At 48.6% G+C, this 16,286-nt stretch overlaps 1 long non-coding RNA gene across 1 annotated transcript in view; it reads left to right on the top strand.

Annotated features, from left to right (window-relative positions):
• The window catches only part of LOC123862509 (uncharacterized), a 26,560-nt gene extending 10,274 nt beyond the window's left edge, over positions 1–16,286 (top strand). Inside the window, exons 2-3 of the long non-coding RNA XR_006795239.1 lie at positions 6,228–6,313; positions 16,060–16,286. This is a non-coding gene — a long non-coding RNA (uncharacterized LOC123862509). The remainder of the gene's footprint in view (positions 1–6,227; positions 6,314–16,059) is intronic.

Here is a 16,286-nt window from a genome sequence, read left to right as displayed (position 1 = left end):
AAAGTGGGGGAAAAAACAAAAGCAAATCCAGAAATCCAAATAGATCAGTCTGCTTTGGATAATCTTGATTTGCCCAAGAAAAGGAGCAGATTCCTGTGAAACAGCCTCAGAAAGTCTCAAGTGCTGTCATGTCTTGGCAAAGGCCCGTGGCCCTGATGTCTCTGGGAGGTGGACGGGACCCTCCAGCACCTTCTCCCAGGCCACCTCCATTGCCTCCCACTAGCACACTGGTGGTGGGGCTGGCTCTGCAGAGGAGGAGAAATCCCACTCTGGTCAATAGCACACGATTAAAGTAACAAGACAGAAATGACGTGAACAAATCCACTTTTGAAGCTCTTCAGGGAACAAAGAGATTAGCAGTTGCCGTGGTACAGGAAGAAGTGAAAAGCACACTCTCGGGAATTTGAAGGAGGAACATTTAGCATTTCGATTCCAGTGAACACATGTTAACAACCCATCCACGAGAAAGGTATCATTTCTGGCCACTTCACCAGGTTCCCCAAAATCAGGCAGACGTGTATTTAGACAAGCGCTCTGCTTCTGAAGGGGGCCACCCTGAGAGTCGCCATCTCCAGTGGAGAACCGGGACCCTGTCGTGGAGCATCAGAGTCTCAGCCCATCCTTGTAAGCACCAGCAAAATCATCAAAGGGAGACGCACGTATATATTCACAATGCATGGCTGTATCTGGAGTGCCGCTAGGTCAAGATGTGCACGTGATGTGATTTTCCAACCGGTTTAAAGACTTGAAGAGCTTCCTCCCTTCCTCCCTGAGGAAGAGTGTTTAACAGGTGGATGGGTGGTTTAAGCCTCTCCCATCCATGAGATCCTCTGACTGTCTCCTCGCCTCGTCTCTTTGACCACGGTTGTAGTTGAACACTGATCCTGTTCGCATTAGTTTTGGACAGTATTTTGATGTTCTGACTTTGGTGTCCTTCTGGGGGAAAAAAAGAGAAACGAAACAGAAGTACCTACTTCAGATTTACGGTTCAATCCAGAACCAACATTAAAGTTTGGGCCAGCAACCCGGGGAACAGGTGCCCGTGTGTTTGGGTGTCTCTCAGAGACAGCTTTGGGTCAAGGTTTCCACTTGTAACCCCCAGCGCAGACCTCCTTATTTTCTCCAGTTTAGGTTCTCCTTTATCTTGATTATCATCTACCGGGCTCCTTCTTACGTCAGACTTTGACAACACTGGTCCACAAAACTTTTGGCACTGGATGTTTTCCAGAACTTGGATTTTTTTTTCCCCTGATGTTAGAAAGGAAATAGTGTATCATGCATACTGGATAGTATGGGATTCCGCAGTTGGGAAGCACCCCCTTATCAAAGACATGGATGTTTTCACAGCAATCATATGAATATTCACCCCAAGTGGGACAGAATGGAGACTCTAAGTCGCCTCATGTCAGGGAATGTGCTAAGTGTATGAAACAACTTCGGTTTTCAGAGTTCTTTGGAGTTTTGGACACGTGTGTGTAAGGGCTTATGGATCTGGATTATAGGACCGCCCCCTACCTTTCTTTTAAACAAAGAAACAAAAAAGGCACCAGCTCCAAGGTCCTTCACAACCCTCTCCCATCGGTCAGTTTTAATTGTAGGTGGTGCCTCAGCATTGTTTCAAGAATGCTTATGTATTTTCAGACAGTTCAGGAAAAAATGGACCGAGGACCTTGCTTTAGTGTATTAAAAGCGCCCGGTACTAACACCCGAGGCGGATTTCCACGTCCTGCCCTAGGTGAGGGCTGGACGCAGTGCCAGGGACAGCAGTTGACCGCCGATGGCCGGGTTTCACCCCTTACCCTGCCGGGAAAGGCTCCCATGCTTAAAAAAAGCTGTAAGCGCCTTCATTTGCCTCTGACCTTTCGAACAAAAATAAACTGCTCATGACTAATAGAACCTGAGGTACTAAGAGGTCCTTAAAATGATGACAGCCCCCAGCATGTGGATGGGATTCCTGCAGGGGGTGGAGGGTTGGGTTACATAACCTCCACCATCCCGGCCAGTTTTGACTCCGTGAGTTCGTGTGCCCCGTACGGGCTAATAATAAACATCTACCGTCCTAAGAGACAGGACCGTTTTGCGCAGAAATAGCATTCCCCATTTAAGTGGGAATGTGATGTATATTTTAATTAGCACTTGTTTATTTCATCAGAGAAGTCCCGAGCTGTCTGTGGGTTTAAGTTTCTAATAGGGCCTCTACAAGCAAATTCAGTGCACAGGGGCCGTGTGCACTCGGGAAGGGTCAGAATGCTTTGTTTGATTTGATGCGTTGGACGGGAGTCCGCAACCTGTAGGAACGCGCTTCTGAAAGAACAGTGTCGGTCGTGGGACCGAGGGCCACCACGCCAGGGTTCTGTTTTGCACGGACTCTTCAGGAGTCCATCTAGTGCTCAAAGCAAAGCGGCCCTGTTTTCGTAATGCCCGTTTTTGGGGTTCAGTATTAATGCTAATAAAGGGGGAAGGGCCTTTGAGGGCCAGCGTCCCCCGTGACTGACCGGACGGGGAGGGCACAGAAGGCAACAGAAGGCAGCTCTTAGGAGAAAATCCTCAAAGAGGCCACTGCAGTGTGTAGTTTGGAGCTGACAAAAGTAGCAGGTGTCCCTTAAAGCCACAGGGGCCAAGGTGGTGGCACCCTGCCCCACCCCTCTCCACTGACCCGACATGCGTACCGAAGCGCCCGCTGAAGGGAGAGGCCTGACCACAGGAAGGTGAACTTCAGCTGCGGCAGGAGACCGAGGCCACACCTGCCCCGAGGGAACGTTCTATCTGAACTTCCCCTTAGCGTTTCTCATGCTTCTTTCTCTTCCCTGGGGAGACCTCTGGGTGCTTACACGGCTTCTGATGTGGGAAGGATCGACTTCATTTTGTGGGATTAAAATGAGGGGAAGCAGGTGAAGGTGTAGGCTGGGGAAAAGAGAGCCAGGGTCCAGGGCTGGTTGCAGGGACAGGTGACAGCAAATCTGGGTGAGCTTGCTCAGGCACTGCCTAAAGATAAAGAAGAAATCGTCTCGGCCCCTCCTGACCCAAGGCCCAGTGAGGGCCATGGGGCGCCGGCTACAGGGGAGGGGTGTTGTGTCAGATGCATCAATGCGGGTGTGTTTATGGGGGACTCTCATCCAGGTGGGATGAGGAGGGGCCCAGCAACACGTCCTTGGGAGGCAGTAGCTGAGCTGAGTCATAGGGAGTAAGTTGGCCTTGATAGAGAGGCAAGGGGGACAGCACTGGGTGATAAGAAAGAGAGGGTTGTCCAGGAAAAAGCAACAAACAGCCCAAGAAGTGGGGGGCAGGGGCTCCAGGGTGCCCCTCTCCATTATGAGACATCAGCTCCTCATCCCTGTTTCTCCATGACATGTCAGTGGGATGACCTCTTTCCCTACGGCTTGATCTGTCCAATACCATGCTAGATTGCAGCACGTTCAAGGTCAAGTTCTGCAGACTTTAATAGGCACCCACAAAAGAGAAGCACCGATGGACAATTTTCTAATATTCTCTTAGAAAATTCAATTTTCTAATATTCTCTTAGAATATTCTCTCTAATATTCTCAGGGATGTTTGAAGGTTTCGAGTCATACTTTCAGGATCTCTGTATTAGTGTTGTCTTTATTTATTTATTTATTTATTTATTTATTTTATTTATTTGACACAGAGAGAGGGGGGAGAGAGGGAGAGAGCAAGCACAAATGCAGGGGTGGGGGGGAGCAGAAGGCATGGGAGAAGCAGGCTCCCTGCTGAGCAAGGAGCTGGATGTGGGGCTTGATCCCAGGACCCCGGGATCATGACCTGAGCCGAAGGCAGCCACTTAACCGACTGAGCCACTCAGGTGCCCCTAGTATTGTCTTTAATTCATGTAGTCAGTAAACATTTATTGAGCATCTCACGGGTCCAAGTGCGGGCCAAAGCACTGGGGTAAATGGTCTCTGCCCTCGCTGGGCTTGTAGTCGGTCGGGGAAGATATTCAGCAAGAGAAGTATGTCACCCAGGAGGCTTTTTAGTGCCCAGTTTAGCAGCTCTGAAGGAAAGGAGCCTTCAGCAAACATCCCTGGGAACCCTGCCTTGTGCCAGGCACCCTGTGAGGTGCTGGGAAGTGAGTGAGGTGGTCCCCATTTCCAGCGAATTCAGGGCCTGGTAGGGAAAGATGGGCAAGGTCATTTGAGGGTTGTCAGTGGTAGAAGTCTCGGGGGGTAGGGCTGCAGGGGGCGGTCAGTGCTATGCATGGGGCATGCTGGGAGGAGGGAAGACCATCAAACGGCTGGTCTCTCCGGGGACCAGTAACCCCTAGTTGGGGTTGGGGAGAGGGTGGGATGGCGGTGGAGAGGGCAGGGGCCAGGGGGCTGGGGCTGTTGAGTTCCGTGCCCCTCAGTGATGAGAGTTAGGAAGCTTGAAGGTGTCTCCTCGAAGATGTTCTGCTGAATTCAATGCATATTTTATATGAAATGTTCCCCAACATTAGGTATAATTTGACATCTCTTAAAGAAAAACCTGATTTCCCAGACGTAACCCAGGTAGCTGTTTCGGTGTCAGCTTAGCTTCCTGTTGAATAAAGATTTCAAGTGTGGAATGCCAAGAAGGGGTAGGGACACAGGTCCTTTTCCAGGACACCAGTGACCCTGGCTGTGGATTAGAAATGCAACTGGAATGTCCCAGAAGGCAAGCAGTCAGACAGTTACGCTTCTGAGTCTATTCCCTAGACGGTTACAAAGGAAGACTGTCTGGCCCACTGGCCCTGCATCTGGTCAGATGGGCAGGCTGGCCTGGTCTGCTCGGGCTATTTCTTTGGGTCCCATCTCTATGATGACGACAGTGGGGTGAGGATGTGGACAGCGACAAGGGAGGCCAGTAGCTCCCACCTGCTTTGGGGTCAGCTGCTCTGCTCCCGCTGAGGGGAGATCAGGTGATAGCTGCTTCTGAAGGTCGTTTTCTGCAAGTTTCCTGTTTTTCTCCCACATTCGCTTTGGACCTGTGGGTACCAGCGGTGGCTGAGCATCTAGTCAGCAGGCTGTGACCCCCCGGCAGGCCTCCTTCTCCGGCCGAGAGAGCTGCCTGCCTATACAGCGAAATTGATTTCTGGGCTCAGCCAAATACATTTTTCTTTTCTTTTTTTTTGGAAGAGCAACCAGTTAGAAATTAGTTGTTCAATTCAACTGTTTTTTTTCTTCTTCTTTTTTTTTTTTTTTAACCTTCTCTTAAATTTTTTTTTTTTTAATGTGATAGAATTTTTTTTCTTCTGGGCAAATTCTTAGGATTTAATTGCACTTAAAATTGTGGAGCCTGTCAGAGTAAATTGCAGATAGCAGAGTTTTACCCAATGAAACCAGTCCTGTGATTGTCAGGCTTCTCAGATAAAGTTGTGGGAAGGACAATTTAAGTCTGCAGCACAGTGAACCACACCTCAAATCAGTATTCAGCACGAAGCTCATCACGCTCAAAGACAAATACCCAAGTCAGCAGCCATGATGTTTGAGGACGCAGGCTATGATTTTTAAGTGATTCCAAAATTCTCCTCCTGAAAGAAGAGGAGAGATGTCTACCCCACTGGTTTTAAGTTAATCTGTAATTTTTTTTTTTTTTTTAAAGACAGAGCAGTCTTATGGCATCTTAAAAATAGTAAAGCAGAAGCAATATTACCAGCTCCACGTGAAGCTGCATCTGCTATCCGGCTCAGTCGGCTCCTGTTCATTCCCAGGAGCAAACGGGACCGCTACATGTCACATGTCACCACAGCCTTCTCTATGGCCATGAGACAAAAGCTCAAGGGTCCCCTCCATCCCCCGAAATGCTTTCTTCCTTCCTTCCTCCATTTTTTTTACATAGAGTTTAAAAATTTTATTTATTTTTAAAAAATTTTAATTCCAGGGTGGTTCACACACAGTATTCTATTAGTCTTCCTTCCTCCATGTTTGATAAGTGAGCTTCTAGTGCTGACCCGAGCTCATGTCATGGAAAGCAGAACTTTCTGGAATATGCAGCTTCTCTGACTTTGATCAGATAAAAGATAAGATCAGAACCTGACTTTGATCTCTGTGGTCAAGAGAGGGCCCCCCCCCATACTTTTTATTCTTCCTCCCAGAGTCCAACACTCCCGTTGACTAATAGTAAGCCTCAACCAAACCATTATTGAATCTGTGAAGGATGGGGAGTCGTTTCTCTATTGTTTGGAATCATTTTTCAGTGAACTGTATTATGTCTATCAATCACTAAGATATAATTTATCTATATTTTTTATATAGGTCCCTATAGATCAGGATGGACAGGGACAAGCTCCTTCTTCATGGAAAGTATGCACTCGTTTCTACTCTTCAGCCCTGCGGAGAAGGTGAGTTACATAACAGACTGCGAAGCTCTTGGAACCTGTGCTCAGTGAGAGCCCGAGAAGACCATAGCAGTGGAGACCCACTGCCTCGGGTCCAGCTGTGGGCTTCAGCTCGGTGCTGTGACCTCCGGGTCACCTGCATCTGCACCTATGTCCCCTCATCTGCAGCAGATTTGGGCTTCCATGTTTTCATCAGGTAGCTCTTGTAAGGATTAACCCGATAACCCAGGGAGGGCCTGGGTAACCCGGTGCCTGACACTTAGTGAAGGGTGTGATGATGTAATCAGTCTGTTAAGGAGAAGACAGAGTTTTCCAAAAACAAAATCAGAAAAACTAAGGTCGCCAGATCCTGGGCTTGCAAGTGATTTGTACTTTTCTCTAATGCCATGTTAAGAGTATTAGCCTGTTACCTGTTAATGTGATCATGTACATTCTCAATATCCGAGTCCTGATGAGATGGAAGCATTTGTTGCTCATGGACATTATTAGATTATTAGTATGTGTGTGTACATCTGTATGTATACTTTGTACCTCTTGCAGGCTGTCTGGGAACAGCAGCAGGGCTGGTATCAGCCTCAACTCCCTATAGCTAACTCGAGCTAGGAAATGACCGTGAACGCTGCCCCGAAATCGGAAGACTGAGTGTGTGGCTCTCTGTTGGGTTGCAGGATTGCGGCTGCTGTGGAGAAAGGGCTCGGGAAGTGGGGGCTGCAGAGGCTCATTGGCACCATGGGGGGACCTGAGAGAAAGGCTTCCTTCCTCTTCCTCCTGATGGAAAGGAACATCCAGGGCCCCAGAGCTGGCCAGTTCCCCAGGCCTACTTGGCAGGCGGGGTGCTGCTGCCAGGATCGTCCCTGGCAGAGAGAGGCATGAGCAAGGTGTAAGGGAAGGGCCCAGAGATGACCTCGTACAGATCTGGCTCAGCACAGGGCCTTGGGCAAGCCTTGGAAGCTTCCAGAGCCTCACTTTCCTTCTGCTGTGTGAAGACCAGCTAATGTCACCAAGATTAGCTGCAGGAATCTGCTCTCCCTGGGTATGGGCTGGGTGGGTGATCGATGCCACTTGGTGTGATAAGAGCACATCTCAGTTGAGAAAGACACAGTCGCTTTCTGGAGCAGTTTACTCTTATAAATGCTGGAGGCAGTAACAGCAATAGAATGTTTGATGGAAGTCAGTGGTCACGGGAGCCAACATAGATTGTCCAGTCCTGCCTTTCACAGATCTGTTTTCCCGGGCATGGTATTTTCCACAGAGAGCTTTTTCCACCTTGCAGTTATCCTTGTGTCAGAGAGAAGAGAAACCCAACTTGGACCGTGAATTGTTGCCCCAATAAAGACCCTTCCAACTTATATTAAATAAGGGCATGGGAAAAAAAACATCCAGATGACTCCCTCCCCAGTTCAGTCTGGATAACCGAGCTAGATCATGTTATAAATGTCAAGGGGCTTTGTTTCTTGAGCCCAGGATAGGCCCAGCATTAGAATATCTTATACATAATACTTTAGAAAGTGCATATACAATATACGACCCTACTACGCTATTAATGTACCCTCAGACTATAAAATTAGGTTCAAAGCTGTCCACTAAAAACCTTTCTGATGACATATTGAAGGTAACTTGGTAAAAAATATTGAGGATTGGGTCCACAAACGTAAACCAGTTTGTGTAAAACATTTTTAGCGATCGGTTGTTTGATCTCATCTGACTATGAAGCTGGTTTGTTTTGTGTAAATGGAGTCTCCGTGTGAGTCTTGTTTATGGAAAGACAGCATTTTGGGTTGAAGTTCTGAGTAGGGGTCATGTAATGCATTATTATAAAATGCATCATTACAACGGTTTATAGATTTCTTCCTCCTGAAGAGAACCTCATGCTTAAGCCTTCTGCAGGTCTGTAAGCATCTTCAGTAGCGTCATCCTGAGGCCAAAGGGATTAAAGAGCGAACATCTTAGTTAACGGCTGCCTCTGCCCGAGGCTATTCTGTGGGCTTCACCTGATGTCTCACTTATTCCCACTGTCCGACCTGTGGGTTGGGTGCTCTTAGCACATCCATCTCACGGGGGAGGCAACCGCAGCTTGGGGAGCCTGGACGCCTCATCCGAGGTCAAGCTTCAGGAATGAGCAGCTCTGCCTCTCAGCATTAAAGAGGCGTCTGGGAGTCCTTCATTTGTGTTACAGACTATCTAATGATAAATACGAATTGGGCCTAAGTTAGGGTTATTGGGCCGATTTCACCATGGCAGGCGATTCGAACTTGGGCTTGAAATAGACGTCTGTAGCAGGTCGCCGTTTACAGCCGTGGGATTTAGGAACGCTCGCCCAGTTCGGACACCATCCCTGCATGATCAGCAGAGCATGTTTCCGAACCGAATTTGTCCTGTGAAAATTTAAGAAAGAGCTAATGTTATATTTATCAATATGGACTCTACACACAATGCAAACTGTTAACGAATAGTTAACAGGGGAGAGCTAAAAATGCAATTTTATTTTATTTTAAATTTTTAAACTTTTGAATTTGAGCCTAGTTGACACGCAGTGTTACCTTAGTTTCAGGTGCACAGCATAGTGATTGGACAATTGTGTACGTTATGCTGTGCTCATCACACGTGTAGCTACCATCTGTCGCCGTGCAACATTATTACAGTATCATTGACTACGTTCCCTGTGCTGTACCTTTCCTTCCCGTCACTGTGCCCGTGTCTCCCACTCCCCTTCACCCATTTTGTCCCCTCCCCACTCCCGCCCCTTGGCAACCATCGGTTTGTTCTCTGTGTTTGTGGGTCTGATTCTTTTTGTTTGTTTATTAGTTTGTTTTTTTAGAATCCACATATGAGTGAGGTCATATGTTATTTGTCTTTCTCAGCCTGACTTATTTCACTTAGCATGATACCATCTAGGTCCATCCACATTGTCGCAAATGGCAAGACCCCATCCTTTTTATGGCTGCGTGATATTCCATTGTATCTATATACCACATCTTCCTTATCCATTTGTCTACCAGGGGACACTTGGGCTGCTTCCATATCTTGGCTATTGTAAATAATGTTGCAATAAACATAGGGGTGCATATATCTTTTTGAATGAGGATTTTCATTTTCTTTGGGTAAATACCGAGTAGGGCAATTACTGGATCGTATGATATTTCTATTTTTAATTTCTTGAGGAAGCTCCATCCTGTTTTCCACAGTGGCTGTAATCTATGACAAAGGAGGCAGGAATCTACAGTGGGGAAAGGACAGTCTCTTCAAGAAACGGCACTGGGAGAACTAGACAGCTATATGCAGAAGAATGCAACTGGACCGCTTTCTTACACCATACACCAAAGTAAACTCAAAATGGATTAAAGACCTAAGTGAGAGACCTGAAACTATGAAATTCATAGAAGAGAGCACAGGCAGTAATCTCTCTGACATGGGCCATAGCCACATTTTTCTAGCTATGTCTATAATAGTAATTTAAAAAAATTAAAAAAAAATACAATTTTAATTTTAAAAATCACCCTGTGTCTCACACGTCTCTCATGGGCCAGGTGCCGAGGCTTCTTTCAGGAGCTCCCAGGCTGGTCTGGCAGGAGAGAGAACCACGTGAGGAGAGGATGAAAGCATTCTGGGTGGACATGGAGAGACTTACAAACATAAAAGTGATATACTGGAGGTATAAAAAGTGAGTGCTTTCAAAAAACAGCTAATGTTCTCTGTTCCTTAAGAATACCAGTAGTTTCAAAAGTAACCATTACACACCAGCGAGGGGAATGCTAGTAAAGGGGAGGGACACTTTGTGAAGCATTCGGTGGCGACTGCATGCTTTCGACATCAGCATGGCTCCCCAGGGCTCCACGGCACAACCCGGGAGCCGGGCAGACCAGCAGACTGCTCCGTGAGGAGTGGGGCGCTGTGTTGCTGGTATCATGTATGTGAGCACGTTCGACTTATTGGCTGAGTGAGTCACGGATGCTCAGATGTCCTTGAAGGGACCCTACCCCCTTTCCTCTGCGTTGGAGAATCCCAGGAGCCTGCGAGGATGGAGGGCAGAGACTCAGTGCCCTTTGGAGCCTGGGTCGGTCTCATCAGGGGATCAACCATGTCTGTGCTCATTTCAAAGGAGAAGAAACACACTTTTAGAGGAAGAAGAGAAACCCGGCTCTAATCCTGCCCACTGGAGCCCATGGTGTAACGTCCAGATGGTGATATTCAGATTCTTTTGATATTTCTCCAGCTAGGAATATGAAATACATATGAGAAAAAAAAAAAACTTATGCCCTGGAACAAATGATAAACACATCCTAACTACTGACAGTCTCTGGGCTGTATTTAATGAAATGATCACCTTGTTGTGTGAATGTCACGAAGTCAGCCATGGGTGATGTTAAAGTATAAATGCCCCTATGGTCACTCGTGGATCTGGGATTTCATCTGCCTGTTTGCTCCATGTCCCTAGAACCCCAAATGAGGTCTGGGATGTTGCAGATGCTCAGAAATATTGACGACCAAGTGACTTAATGGTTGGCTGGGGTAAATCTAGAGTGGAAGGCTTTCGACAGAGAAGTGCCTTTCGGACAATCATTTAAAATATGCCGTTGAGAGCTTCCTAGTGGCATTTGCTGGTGCAATCTTCTTGAACCTTTCCCTAGGTTCTTAAATAACCGAAGACAAATAAGGGAGACCCAGGGAGGGACAAACAGAGTGAGGCAGGATGATGGAGAAATCCGGTGGCACTAGAGACCGCGGGAGCCCGAAAACAAATCGGAAAAGTGGGCTTCGCTGGCGACCGCCAACAGCATTTGTAATTTCAAGAAGTCCTTGTTGACAGTTAATTTTGGGAGGGAAGAAGGATTTTCCTCTACTTTTTTATGCAAGATGGTTCTCCATCACAAACTGTTTTAACAACTCAAGAGTTTGTTTGGCACAAATTGGCTGAAAACTCAAAGGAGAAAAAAAAAAAAAAGCCGAGTCCCCTTAAGGATGTCAGCCCCAGACTACAAGGAGTCAGTTTGAAATATCTTAGTTTTAAGAAGGTGGCAGAATTACATAATTATTTTCACAACTCACAAGAAATTAAAATACCTCTTCCAAATGTGAGGTTGTAAGATAACACAAGCCACAAATCCTAGACTTGCGGGAGTGTGTGCATCTTTCCGTCTCCCACACAGAAACCCACATCAGAATGTCTGAGCTGAGAACACATGGCTGCACATCCCTCGCGTCCCTTAGAGCCTCACACGGGCGGAGGCCCCCAGGAGCGGCTCCCCCCAGCACCGGCTCCAGGGAGTCGGGTCAGCCGAGATGCTGTGGGGAAGCAGGTGGCTGCCACCAGGTGCCGGGGACCACAGAGGCGCCTTCTCTGCCACCCACAGCCAATCTGCACGAGGGGAGGAGCAGCGGAGAAGGTCCCAAGACAAAGGTGCATCAGGATGGGAGGAATCTGCGGAATGTGGAGAAATGGTCAAATGAGCCCCAGGCAGTCTGTGATTCTGGATGGGAGACCCTGCCCATTTCTCCCGTTGGTGAATATCTTTGAAAAGCATTTCATTTAACCAGACTTCTTTGGCAAGCCAGCGAGCATTACCTGTTAAAGATCCAAGGGAGTTGCTTTGGTATATAGATTAGGCATCTCTCACGCGGTCCCAGTTTAAGGACCTACCCTGCCTCACAGCCTGTACAAGGCCCTGGGGGTTCCCAAGCAGAGCAGCTGGGTTCCTGCCCATGAGGCATTCATCACTAGTAGGACAGTCGAGTGCATAAACCTGGTCGGGCACAGTGCATGGTACCAAGGAGGGGAGGAGAGGAAATGCAGGTAGGTTGGGCACCCCAAAACAGGAGGGGGTGAGCCCGGAGTGGGAATGGGCATGAGCTCAGGGCTCAAGGAAGCATCTTGAGCAGAGATGAGCGTGTTTGAGTGGGGGGTGATCGAGGGTGCAAGGCCTTGGAGGTGGAGGGGACCTCATGACCATGGGGGGTTTTGGGTGCCGTGCTGAGGAGCTGGCTGGCTGCAGGGAGGGGCGAGGACCCAGGACACCTCCCAGGCTGCCCTCTGGGAGCCGCAGGTTCGTGGCAGCTCGAGGTGGGCCCCCTACTGGGGAGGAATGGATGGGCAGTTGGGAGAAAGTTTGGAGACCCGGCACATCAAGGTGTCTGTATGCGGGTAGGAGCTGCGTCTGTGGAATCCTCTCTGTTGGGAGGTCCTGCGGGCCACTGCCCAAGCAGTTTGTTGGAAAACTGCTTGGAGCAGAGAGAGTGGGGGTGGAGGGGGTAGATTCTTGAGGACAGAGCTGTGACTTTCTCATCTCGGGGCCTGCTGAAGTGTGCAAAAATCGGTGCCCGATCAATCCATTTTCACTGGAAATACTTGCCTCTATTTCTAGAGACCATCATTAGCGATGGTCTTGCACCAACCTTACCTTACTCAGTTTTGTTTTTTTTTTTTTTTTAAATAAAAGTACATCGTCTTGACACAGGAAACAGGCTTATGGACCAGGGAGGAGCAAGGGACGTGCCCCAGGGCTGTCCAGGCTGTGTTTTCTCCCCTTTCCCAGCTGTCCTTCGCAGAGTCCCCCTCCCCCGAAGGAGTCGTATCTTGGAGTTGCTTGCACGTTAGCCGTCTAGGAAACTAAATCCAAGAAGGGACTTCCGCCGCCTCGGCTGCACACCTGCCATCTACCGATGCACGTGGACGGTATGTTGCTGCTGTCCTCTGGGGACTCGGGGTCCAGCTTCTTTGCTTAAGGGGGTGGCAATTAGACACGGCTGAGTTCTCTGAGGAAGTGATGCCCACAGAGGAGTCGGGAGCAGGGAGGCATCGGCGGTGTGCTTGGTGTTTGGAAACCCTGTAGGGGACCAGGGGACTAAGAGGATCCTTGACAGACCACCGTTGTGAGGAGCCCAAGAGAGCCGTCTCCTCCAGTTCCTCCCGCCCCCAGAGGGTTCGCTAGCCTCGCCCGCGACTGACAGCGAAGGGGTTAAAATAACAAATAAATGACTTTATTTAGACGTGAGCATTCCTGGCATTTTTTCTAGATTTTTCTCCCCCCCCCCCCCCCCCCCGCCCCGCAGTATTTGATGTGACAGCTTTTGTTTGCTCACACTTGTCTGTCTTTTAAATTTCTCATATCAGCGGTAAAAGCTATTTCTTTTTCCTGTAACATCTTGAGCTTGGTATCCAATGAAGGGAGAAATTGCTCTGGCATTACTTGAAATTATAATATTATACCTAATTTTTGGGGAGAAAAATTAGAGTAATTTAGATCTCAAGGCACTGAAGATTTCTGCAGACGGGTCATTTGCAGCATTATTGCTGATTAGTCATCCATAAAAGTGTTTTTCCTGCGGGGGAGGCTCCATCATTTCCTGGTGTTCTTTAGAAACGCTGATTTTGAGGCCCATCCAGGCAAGGGAAAGACGGTCATCATCCATTTCGAGGCGATGGTCTGGCTTTGATGGCGCTCTGGCTGGGGTGGAGGGGGCGCTTGTAGAGTCTCTCAACGGGATAATTCATTCGAGTGGCTAATGAGAAATCTTAACTGACATCTCTGGGGGCCTTGGGGAGAGGGTGAAATGCGTCCTCATTTTCAGGGCAGAGGGGCCAATCACCAGATCTATGCGTTCTCCAGCAAGGGACTGGGACTTCTTAAACTTTTCTGTGTATGTCGCTGAAAGCACAGCCTTAGTCTCCAAAGAAGGACACGGAGGCACCACAATCCGTGGAATTCTGTAATGTGGGCTTCAGTGTAAACAGTGGTATGGGTGAACCGAGGGCTGCTCTGGCAAAGCCTGTGAGTAATTAAGGGCCCCCTCCAGCAAGGTAAAGGCTGAGACCCAAGTATATTAGTACAAAAAAGGAGAGAGATTGTTGGTGGTGGTTGTACTCTTCCCCCCGCTCTTTTTAAATGTAAATAAATAAAGAATTCTGGCAAGACAGAAACCTCTCGGAATCTCGTTATTGACCTAAGGAGAAGAAAACAAAGGATACAGCCATTGTTGGTTGCGTGTTTTAAATTGCTGAGGTCAGAACAAAACTTAGATTACCCTGCTTCAGCAGCTCCCAAGCCACGCTCCAGGGAATAGAGGATACTTCTTGGGGGAGGGGGAGAAGGGCTCCGGGGTCCACTCTGTTTCAGAAACCTTGCACGTATTTCCCTGCCCTGGGGTCACAGTGCACTTTAGCGGAGTAGGAGAATGTCATTTTCCTTTGCTTCACCCAACCCTTGTCCTGGGTGACCATGGAACCCTTCTCAGAGGGCACCTGCTGACGTCTGTGGGAAACCCTGCATACTCCCCCCACAAAGGAAAGGCCGCCTGCGAGGAGCTGCTCTGCCCACCACCCGCTCTGTCCTCCGGGCTCGCCCCCCAGCACTTCCTCCGCGTCAGTGGAATGGACAGTCCGCTGCGATCTGTGTGTGTCCAGGTCTAGGGACAGACTGCATGCTCTTCCTGTATTCGCAAAGCACCCGGTGCAAGGAGGGGGATCCCCTTGCCACCTGTTGAAAGCCTGTCCCATGGTGGGCCACCGAAGGACCTAGATCCGCTTAGGACCTGCTGGTGGCAATGAAGGTTAGAAATAAGAGCTTGAGGGGTGCCTGGGTGGCTCAGTCGTTAAGCAGCTGCCTTCGGCTCAGGTCATGATCCCAGGGTCCTGGGATCGAGCCCCGCATCCGGCTCCCTGCTCTGTGGCGAGCCTGCTTCTGCCTCTCACACTCCCCTTGCTTGTGTTCCCTCTCTCGCTGTCTCTCTCTCTGTCAAATAAATAAATAAAATCTTTAAAAAAAAAAAAAAAAGAAATAAGAGCTTGAGAAGCAGGGAGGCAGTGGAAGTAAAGACACAGGGCCAGCCCAGCTCCAGTGCTCCCCCTTCCCGCATTCTGTTTCCTGGGGAGGGTGGGGAAGGGTGTGAGGTTACCTTCCCTGGAGTCTTGATCTGTATTTGCACTCACAAGAATAAAAGCATAAAGAAAACTTCTTTTTGTTGTAAAATTAGGAAGAGGAATAATGTGGTGGAATAAGGCCCAGAGCAGATGCAAATTAAGTTAATGGGAGAGGTTGAGTGGGTAGCATCAGGTTTTTGCAAAGGGCTTTAAGCAGAGAGCACAGGACCTGGAAGAGAAGCCCTGACCCCATGAGTCTTCACTCCCACGAACAATCAGAATGAGGGATGATCCCCTGGGAGGAGACTCAGGGCTGTCACCAAGAGGGAGGCAGCGAGACAAGGTGGTGACGTTGGCTCAGTGTCCTGGGAAGACTGTGGGCTTTGCAGTCCGCCGGTCTTGGCTCCGAAAACCAGCAGCTCCACTTCTTCGACACATGATCTTGAACCAGAGTTTCTGTTTCTTTATTTTTAAATATTTAAAAATACTTATATCAAATTTCATTAACTTTCTATAAATCACAGACATATGAAATGCTCAAAAATATTAAAAATTTTCATGTTAATAATACCTCCCTCGTAAGTAGTCTGCATAGGTACTTCATGGATCTGTTTGCACATGTTCCTATCAGCATGGAACAAAATATAGAAGGTTGTTAACATGAGTGATCTGGGGAGGTGGCCCTTGCAGGAGGTGGTGGTTGAGGACCCAGTGCCCAGGAGGGCCTCTGGTGAGCCTTGCCTCCAGCGTTCACACCTTGGCAAAGCCCCTACTCACAGTGAGCTGGGCTGACCTGAGTAACCAGTAGAACAGCACAGAAATGAAGATGGGTGACTTTGGAGGCTGGCTCATAAAAGACATCGAAGCTTCTACCGTGCTTTCCCTTTCTGCCTAGAGAGAAGGCAGCTGCCATGTTGTGAGGACACTCAGCAACCCTCTAGAAAGGCCCATTTGGTGAGGGACACAGGCCTCCTGTCACCAGCTGGCACCTGCCTGCCAGCGACGTGGACTCTGAGAGTTCCTGGCCCCAGTCGAACCTTCAGATGATGGCAGCCCCACCTAATCTCCAGACTGCAACCTGATGAGAGACCCTCCACCCAGAACCAACCAGCCCAGTGCTCC

This window comes from Mirounga angustirostris, unplaced genomic scaffold (assembly GCF_029215605.1).
Source record: "Mirounga angustirostris isolate CCGP_5_RB_7025 unplaced genomic scaffold, mMirAng1.0.hap1 SCAF_9, whole genome shotgun sequence".
Lineage (NCBI taxonomy): Eukaryota > Metazoa > Chordata > Mammalia > Carnivora > Phocidae > Mirounga > Mirounga angustirostris.
This window is presented reverse-complemented; position numbering and strand designations above follow the sequence as displayed.